The following is an 8,677-nucleotide window of genomic DNA, read 5'->3' as shown; positions in this document are numbered from 1 at the left end:
GTTTCTGGGACCTCAGTTCCTGAAGAGGAGACGTGAGGAAAAGGGTGCAGGGCCGCCAGGCGGAAAAGGCCACAGGGAGCAGGAGGTGAGCAGGGATCTGCAGCAGCTCGCCCTTCTTCCTTGGAGGCCCGAAACCTTTCTAACTCCTTAATGAGGATCAGAGGCGGGACGCGGAAAGGGGAGTAACAAGTTTCATTCACAATTTGAGGTGTTTTTTCAATCCTTCACTTAAAGGAAACACTAAGGTTCCACCGAGACTTGAACTCAGATCGCTGGATTCAAAGTCCAGAGTGCTCACCATTACACCATGGAACCACAAGTCTTTGCACCGGTATGGCGGTAGGAATCCCCAAGTCCACTGCCCAGGGGAAGTCGATTCTGACTCATATCTATGATCATTTCCGTTAAAAAGAAGAAGAAAAAACCTCTTGCTGTCCAATGGATTCTGACTTCTAGGGACCCTGTATGAGCATCTCAATAGAGGTGTGTGAATACTCATGTAGCATCCATAGCTTCCACGACTAATCTCAAGGCAGTCCTCTATCAGTCAGGACTTGATGACCATTGACCTGTGTGAGTGGACTCATCCATCTTGCTTTCTCTCTGCACCTCTCTTTTTATTGACTTCTATCATTTCATTTGCATCTCAAGAAATTGTGGTAAAATCCACTTTGGGTTTAGCGTATAGCACAGCTCTTTAAGTCTCTGTCATAAATCACACAGTGGCCTCATTTACCAGCATTTCCTGCCCCAAGGTGAAATTTCTGCAAACAACAGTGTTATTTTCCTTTTCCTTGCCTTCACCCATTGCTCATTGCCCAGGGAGGGCAGATAATTGTCAGGGCAGGACCTGGGACTTCCAGGGTGCCTTGTCCAAATAGCATCTACTACACTCCAAAGCCACCACAGCTTCCCATGTGTAATGTAGAAAGGTGTCTCCACAGTATTCTATCTGGGGAGTGAGTTCTGAAGGCAGGAGAACTCTCTTTTTCTTCTTTATAGATTTCTTTTTTTGGTAAGTTTTTCTTACAAAAAACATGTGTTTGTTAGATATACAACAAAAAACAATTAACCTTCTTTAACATTTATACACTCTGAGAAACCAGACTAACCTCATCTGCAGTGACTCAAAATCGACCACGTGCTGTTAAGGCTACAAGACAGGGGTCTGACACTTACTCAGCCCCAGTCTGTCTTCTGAGAGCTTGGCCATGTCCATTACATTCCAATTTCTCAATGTATCATGACCTAGAAACTTCACAGTTTTTTATTTGTTTTTTGAAGTGCAGTAAAGATTTAACTCCATCCAAAGAAATTCATCTTTTCTTTGTTTCTCAGAGATAACTCAAAAAAAAAAAAAAAAAACCAAAACACTAAGCCCCTTGGCTCTCAGGTTGATTCTGACTCATAGTAACTCTATAGGACACGATAGAACAGCCTAGTAGGGCTTCCAAGGATGGAAATCTTTACAGACACCCATTCCTACATCTTTCTCCCTTGGAGTGGCTGGTGGGTTCAAATCATTGAGCTTTTGCTTAGAAGCCCAGCACTTAAAAGCTGTGTCTCCAGTCCTCCTTGAGATAACTCTAAATGCTTGGAACTTGCTGAGTAATAGAGGTGCGTTTGTTTTGTATAGGCCTCCAGACCACACTTGAGGGTTTATAAGATGACTCAAGTGGGGGCTGGCAAGGCTAAAAAGAGGACCTTCTTGTGTAGGGCAACCTAGGGCGAGGGGTGCAGAGGTTGGGGAAAACTTCATTCAGTCATGCCTAAGAAAAGAGGATCAGGAAAAGGCTCTGAACAGAAAAGCTCCACAGGCTTCCTTGTTGATGAGAGACGTCTATGCACATGGAAGGGTAATGCAGCCCTTTATGAGACAAGGACTCACCATGTTTAGAACCTTCCCAGTCCTTGCCCTATGTGTCTCCTCATTTGTATTCTTTATGCTTTAAAACTGTAATTGTAAGTATAGGATTTTCTGTGAGTCATTCCAGTCAATTATGAAACCCAAGGGAGTAGTGAGAACCAGCAGGTCAGAAGTGAGGGGAATGAGCATCTCTGAGGTTATGGCTGGTATCCTGAAGGGGGAGAGGGAACTTCTGAGTATGTAGCCAGCAGGTCAGAAGTGAGTGGGTCACGAGGACTCCCAAGGTTGCAGCTGGTGTCTGTGCCCTTTACTTGTGAGGTCTGCCCTAGCTCCAGAAGTTTAGGGTCAGTGGAAGAAGCTGCATGTGCACCTGGTGTCACAACAAGTGTGGAAGAGAATTGGATTGATGTAGGTAGATTTGGGTCGATCAATAAATATTTGGTGTTAGAGAAGTGGGAATTGATTTCGGCTCTTACAACATGTAAATATATCAAGATATCCAGGGACACCCATTTGTGTCACAGGGTAGGTGTATCCAAGTTGCCTTACAGTATTGTCTCGTTATTTCATTTATGTGCACAAAATACCACAACACTAAATATGTGTATAATTGATGTAAACTTTGTCTTTAAATTATACACACAGTTTCATACCTTACAAAGAGATTATTATCATACATTCCTTTGGCACTCAAAATTACCTCTTCTTCCTAAGGCTAGTTTGTGCCTTTGAAAAGTGAGTTGGATTGCTTGGCCTAATGATTTCAAAATGCTTAGACTACATTAAAGAATTACCTGGTCATGCATACACGTAATGGAGTTCTATGTGGCCAAAATGTGAGGGTCTCTATGGACTGCTACTGAATTATTGCTAGGATAGTTTACGTGAAAAAAAGCAAAGCAAGAAGTGAAAAAATGTATACAGTATTCAACCTTTTCTTTAAGAAACGAGAGGATAGACATGTTTCTACTCATTATTAATACTTGCTGATTTTTCAGGAAGGACAAGCCAAAAGGTAATAAAAATGTTTTCATCTAGAGAATGTGGTTTAAGCTATAGACATGATAGTGAGACTTTGCTAAGTATTATCTTTTTTATATAGTTCTGATTTTTAAACCATGTGATGTTTTACATTTTCGAAGAAAAAGAAAACACTACAATTGATGAAAAGAAGTACAAAAATTTAAAATGAACCGTATGTCAAAATGATAATATAATCACATAGAAAATATTCATGTGAATTTTAAACGCAGTTCTCTGACTGTGACCCATAGAGGTGTATGTTCTTATGTCAGAAGCATCTACAAAGAGATTTTGAACTTTACTTTGTAGATTTGTTGTTGGTAGTCATATTGATGGAATAATTTGGAAACAGTTCTCTGTGTATTTTAGAAGAGAGCACATGAGTAAATGTATTAAAAATTGTTTGGAATCAGGGTTATCAACATGAGAGAGAAGAGATAAAAATATGGACTAGGGAAAGTGGAGGAAGAACCCCTTCATGTTGGATTGGGATTGAAAGTGACAGTATAAGCTCATGAATTCAATATGAATATTTGCTCACTATGTCCATTTACAGGGCCTAGAAGCAATGCTACCTAGTGGCTACATCTTTGTTGCGAATGCCATTCTCCACCAAAAGAACCAGATTCCTAGGAGAAATGACTGATTTTGGAAAAGGAAATCACAAGTTGAGCTTGGAACTTCTTGTGCCAGAAAGGAAGAAAGTGCTCCTTGATGCTTGGAAGCAAGTCAAAAGATCACAGGAACCAACTTGAACAGATCCGAACTGGTCCAAATTGAGACAATTTGAGCATCCAAAACAATAATGGTAATGGATAACAACACATTGAAGTTAAAAATTAAGCCACGAGTTCATAGAATCTAAGATTGGGGAGGGAAGTGCTATAATAAAAATGCGGAGGGAAGCTCTAAATAAAAAGCCCTGCCTAGAGAAAAATGCACTTCCACTGGTGAAAACTAGTTCCTCATCCTCTCAGATCCTGGCAGTGTATTCAGATAGTCTGGTGGCTTGCACTAGTGTGTGGGGAAGAAGAGCCAGAGAAGGAAGTAGGAGGAGGAGCAGGGACAAAAGAAGAAAAGAAAGAGAGAAACCCGGAAAAGTTTAAGAACCGTGTAGTGGGGAGAGAGGCAGCTGGACGCACTCACTTAGCAGTTTATGTCTATGGTTTCATTTATATATGATAACTGAAGTCCCATTCAAGTCAGTGTTTGAATAGCTGAGGGTATAGGGTTAAAGGGGAGTCCAACTATAACTAAGTTATTAGTTTGCTGATAGACATATTTCTATGTATTTGATGGGTTTTCTTTTTATTCTTTCAATTTTTTGGTTTTTCTATGACGGTATCTAGGAAAGACTTAGGGAGTAGTAGCTTTATTTTCAAGCCCTGGTGGCGCAGAGGTTAAGAGCTCAGCTGCTAAACAGAGGTTGGCACTTCAAGTCCACCAGCTGCTCCTTGGAAACCCTACGGGGCAGTTCTACTCTTTCCTACAGGGTAGTTATATGTCAGAATTGACTTGACAGAAACATGTTTGGTTTTTTGATTTCAGATTTATTTCTAGAAGGCAAAAACACGGTTAATTTTCCTCAAACAATATTATTGAGTATCTATCATGCAATTTTCAATAAAAGCTTCTCAGTTTAATTTAAAAAATAATGATTATATTTAGCCACCCATGAATAAATTCCCTAAAGCTAGGTTTTTTTCAAACTCCTCTGCTGTCTACATGCATCACAATCACCAGACAGCTTGGTAAAAAGTAAAGATTCCAGGCACAACAATTGGTCTTTATTTGCCTGCAGCAACATAGGAAAAAGGAGAGTTAGGAAAAAGGACAAAATAGAATGTGTGGCTAATTCCCTCCATGAACATACTGCCTCCTTTGCATTGAGACCAGAAGAAAAGGATTGTGCCTAGCTATATTGTACATTTTGATCAAAGATTGTATAAAAGAATTCCGATCACAGGGGGAAAATGCATGTCATGGATTGAATTATGTCCCCACAAAAATGTGTGTATCAATTTGGATGGGCCATGATTCCCAGTATTCTGTGGTTGTCCTCCATTTTGTGATTGTAATTTTATGTGGAGAGGAATAGGGTGGGATTATAACACCCCCCTTACCCAGGACTCACCCCTGATCCAGTGAAAGGGAGTTTCCCTGGGGTATGGCCTACACCACCTTTTATCTCTCAAGAGAGCAAAAGAAAGGGAAGCAAGCAGAGAGTTGGGGACCTCATACCACCAAGAAAGCAGCACCAAGAGAAGTGCACGTCCTTTGGGCACCGGGTCCCTGCGTCTGAGAAGCTCCTTGACAAGGGGAAGATTGAGGACAAGGACCTTGCTCCAGAGCCGACAATGAGAGAAAGCCTTCCCCTGGAGCTGACACCTTGAATTTGAACTTGGAACCTACTAGACTGTGAGAAAATAAATTTCCTTTTGTTAAAGCCATCCACTTGTGGTATTTCTGTTATGGCAGCACTAGGTGACTAAGACAGTGCAGAACAGAATTTCAGATTCTCATGGTTCAGGTTTTCTGGAACCGAGGAGACTAGATAAACCCCTGAAACTATTGCCCTCAGATCATCTTTAAAACTTCAATAAAACTATCCCCTGAAGACTTCTTAAAACCAAAAAATAGTTTACCTTAACCCGTAAAGAATGTCTGCCTTGAGCATTATGCTCTTTTAAGATCCATTTCTGTGGAAACAAATTGACAAGAGCAACTTAAAAGATTAGATAGGAAACTTGGGAGGCAGTGAGTTAACGTTAATGAGGAAGGAACAACTCAGAAAGGAGGATTGCACACCTCAAAAAATGTAACCCGTGTCACTAAATTGTACATGTAGAAACCGTGGAATTGGTATATGTTTGGCTGTATATATTCTCACCACCACCAAGAAATGAAATAAATTAAAAAGAAAATGCAGATTCTATGGCCTCACGGCTATGAAATCACTGGAACTGGAGCCCAGGAATTTCTCCCAAAAACACTCTGGTAATTCCAGAGCACACATGAATTAAAGAATCATGTGGAGTTTTGTATAATAAACGGTTTGGGGAGCAAAGACCACGTTCTTCAACTTACACCTCAATCACTAGAGTGCGACCTTTTTGAAGGCACAGATTATAGTGCCATCTTTGTACCCTCAGACCAGAATTGGGCACAGAACTAGAAAACTAGATGGGGGGTGGTGGAAAAAACCACAATTACTTACTTACAAATAGTTTTCCTTAAAGCCACTGAAAGGGCTAAACTATTTACCTAGTTCCGTTCCATGTTGAACGTATCACTAAAGCGATAAGTGCAATAACCACCCCTGCAGCATGTCTTACAAGCTGGGAAGTAAGTTCTGCTGTGTTACAGTGGTATGGAACATTTAGAAATAATATTCTTGTCACACTTCCCTATTTTTCTGGCATATGTGAGGAGCCCAGGCAAAGAATCATAACATCACTGTTGATCTGTGATTTGCATGCTGGGCCTTGGACTGGGCACTGGCTCACCACACAGTGGGGAATCAAGCAACTGAACCTCCAGGAAAAGAGTAGCTCTGAGGTGGTACAGATACCCAGTGGTGGTAAAGATGTTAGCAACCATGGCCTTAGGTTCCCAGGAAGGGTGAGGATTGTGGGTAACAATCCGAACAGAGTTGGCAGGAAGCAATCAGTAGGACCCTTAGGCTAGAGCCTGGATGAATCAAGATCCTGTGATCTTCAACTACACCAGCTTCGTGTGCTCAGCTGCCCTCAGCAGTGTCATCTAATGCCAGAAAGCAGTGGGACATCCAAGTAGGTGTGAAGCTGAGCAAAGCGCTGGCAGCTGTAGTGGCCGGGATCTAGACAGAAATAAGAATGTACAGAGACAAAGCGGGAGAGAAGGGTGGGCAGAAGCAGTGAGAATCTGCCTGGAACTGTACACCACATACCACAAATGCATTTATTTAAATTGTCAGTTCATGTTTGTAGGTAGAAATCTAAATTAGGCTTTTAACGGGAGTAAATATAAATATTGACTTTAAGTAAGGTGTTTATTAGTTGCTGTGGAGTTGATCAAGACTCGTGGCGACCCCATGTGTGCAGCGTAGAACTGCTCCATAGGGTTTTCAAGGCTGTGACCTTTGGGAAGCAGATCAGTTGTGTTCTGAGGTACCTCTGGCTGGGTTCAAACTGCCTAGTTGAACACTTAGTTCTTTGTTCCAACCAGGGACTCCGTTAAAGAAAAACAAAATGATGGGGGTAGATCAAAGCGACACAGGAGTCCATTGAAAGAGCTCCTAATGTGCAAACTAAAATAATTTCAGCAACAATATAAACACAGTAATATTAGATTACCCCAAAGTATAAAATACACATTCACAAGTTCATATTAATATAAAAAAATTTTGAATAAATAAATATAAATGCCCCCCATTTTCATCAGAATAGATTAACATCCCTTGCAGAAGAATCCCAAATAACTTTGGTACTCTGGGCTCAAAGAGGTGTGGTAAAAAACCCACTACTTAAATGGGGCTACCCATAGTGACTTCCTTCCAAAGAAACAGCCTGGAAGTGGGGGGGGGGGGCGGAGAGCACCTTTACAACAAAGACCTGAGGAACGCTACCTCAACCAGGTGACCAAAATTAACATCAACAGTGCTAAGTCATGTTGATATCATGTGATGGAATAGCATTCTACCTCCCCAAACCCATAACCCCAGTCTAATCATGAGAAAAACATCAGACAAATCCCATTGGAGGGACATTCTTCAGAATACCTGACCAGTACTTCTCAGAATTGCCATGGCACACAAGGGAAGTTTGAGGGATTGTCACAGTTAAGATGAGCTTAAGGAGACATGACAACTAAATATAATGATGTATCCTGGAAGAGAAAAATGAAATCAAGCAAAAGCTAAGATACCTGAATAAAATATGTACTTCAGTTAATAATAATGTATCCATATTAGTTCATTAATTGTGTCAAATGTACCATCTAAGATATTAACAACAGGGGAAACTGGTTGTGAAATTTCAGTGGTATCATCTCAAATTTTCTGTACATAAAATGTTTATTTAAAAAGTTAAAAAAATAAAAATTAAGTCAGTTAAAAATAAAGAGGCTCTCTTCACAAAACAGGAATTTTTTTTTTTTTTTATAGGATGAGAAATTTATTCTTTCACAGTGCTGGAGGCTAAGAACCCAAATTCAGGGTGTCAGCAGAGCCAAGCTCTCTCTGAAGGCTCTAGTAAAAAATCATCCTTGTCTCTCTTTCAGTTTCGGGTAGCCCCAAGTATTTATTGACATCCCTTGGCTTGTGGATGCATCTTCACATGGCCTTCTTCCCAAAAGAGGATTTTTTAATACCCAAAAGGCATACGAAAAAATCTTCAACATCATTACTCATAATGGAAACAAAAATTTAGGTCACCATGTGTCTTAGTCATCTAGTGCTGCCATAAAAGAAATACTACAAGTGGATAGCTTTCACAAAGAGAAATTTATTTTCTCACTGTCTAGTAGATTATAAGTCCAAGTTCAGGGCATCGGCTCGAGGGGAAGGCTTTCTTTTTCTCTGTCAGCTCTGGAGGAAGGTCCACGTCCTCAATCTTGCCATCGTCGAGGAGCTTCTCAGGCGAAGGGACTCCCTGACCAAAGGACGCGCTCTGCTCCCGGTGCTGCTTTCCTGGTGGTATGAGGTCTCCAGCTGTCTGCTTGCTTCTCTTTCCTTTTATCTCTTGAGAGATGAAAGATGGTGCAGGCCACACCCCAGGGAAAGTCCCTTTACCTTGGAGCAGGGAGGTG

The 8,677-nt window shown here is 41.0% G+C and overlaps 1 non-coding gene across 1 annotated transcript; it reads right to left on the bottom strand.

The window, feature by feature from the left end:
- Nucleotides 1-243: 243 nt before the first annotated feature.
- On the bottom strand, nucleotides 244-315 carry TRNAQ-UUG (transfer RNA glutamine (anticodon UUG)). Its single transcript has one exon. It is a non-coding gene; the product is annotated as a tRNA-Gln (tRNA).
- Nucleotides 316-8,677: the final 8,362 nt, after the last annotated feature.

Source organism: Elephas maximus, chromosome 3 (genome assembly GCF_024166365.1).
Source record: "Elephas maximus indicus isolate mEleMax1 chromosome 3, mEleMax1 primary haplotype, whole genome shotgun sequence".
Taxonomy (NCBI): domain Eukaryota; kingdom Metazoa; phylum Chordata; class Mammalia; order Proboscidea; family Elephantidae; genus Elephas; species Elephas maximus.
This window is presented reverse-complemented; position numbering and strand designations above follow the sequence as displayed.